Source organism: Gavialis gangeticus, unplaced genomic scaffold (genome assembly GCF_001723915.1).
Source record: "Gavialis gangeticus isolate Ggan-Ray unplaced genomic scaffold, GavGan_comp1, whole genome shotgun sequence".
Lineage (NCBI taxonomy): Eukaryota > Metazoa > Chordata > Crocodylia > Gavialidae > Gavialis > Gavialis gangeticus.
In genome coordinates, this window is record NW_017728993.1 from 25718087 (window position 1) to 25719059 (window position 973).

General features: G+C 57.0%; 1 protein-coding gene across 1 annotated transcript in view; it reads left to right on the top strand.

Annotated features, from left to right (window-relative positions):
* The window catches only part of MUTYH (mutY DNA glycosylase), a 9915-nt gene extending 8942 nt beyond the window's left edge, over positions 1 to 973 (top strand). Inside the window, exon 17 of the mRNA XM_019501401.1 lies at positions 753 to 973. The gene's annotated coding sequence lies outside the window, so the exon portion shown is untranslated. The remainder of the gene's footprint in view (positions 1 to 752) is intronic.

Genomic DNA, 973 nt, shown 5'->3' on the forward strand with positions numbered 1-973 from the left:
GCCCCGGGGCGGGGGGGGCGCCGCGGGGCCCCCCCGGCCCCCCCCCCCCCCCCCCCCCCCCCCAGCTCCACGCTGCTGGCAGGGGACAGGTTGAGTGGGGTTTCTTTCTGGGGCAACAGCCTGAGTGTGAGCTTGGGGAGCTCCAGCTGCCCGCTGCTGGGTCAGTCCCTGGCTCCCTGCACCTCTTACCCACATCTGGACAGGACCAGATCTCCCTCTTGCACCCTGGGGGATTGTCCTGCTGGCTGGGGGAGAATGGGGTGGATTAGCCTGGATGAATGTATCATTCCTATTTTGGATCATCGCTATTGCATCCTCCAAAAGAACCAGAATCGACCTCAAAGTAGATGTGGGGCCGGCTGGTATTGGGCCCCGGGCACCTGCCACTGTACACGTGATAAAATTAACCGCGTCCGCCAGGTTGTCTTCAGGGCTGTTTTGGGTGTTTTTAGGGTATTTAGTCCTGTGAATCTCTTCTTGCTTATTAGACACTTCTGCCAGACTCTGCAAGAGCGCTCGATCTGTCTATAGTTATGGGCTTATATTGAGGGGAAAAAGGCTGGGTTGTTTTGGTTTGTTTTTTTTTTTTTAACCCTCAAAACTGAACCTGAAACCGGAAGGTCAGCCTGTGCGTGGTTGACTTGGATGCAGGGTGGACTCGTCATTGGGACAGGACGTTTCCTGCAGGGTGAGAGGCGCTGACCCTTCCCTGCCATCTCCCCCCGTAGTCACGGTGTGGTCTGTGCACCTAGGGATGGGAAAACGATGCTGCGTGGAACCAGCTGCATCTGCACCTGCTGCCCGTCTGCTCGTCCCGGCCGCCAGAGCCCCCTGCGAGAGCCCTGCTGGCGGTGCAGAGTCCCGGCTCTCTGGAAGGCTGTATCAGGTGCTGTTCGGAGCACCAGGCGCCGGTTCCTTTTATCTCTGCTTTTACCAATGTTTTCCTAATAAATCCTCTTTTTTTTAACTAAGA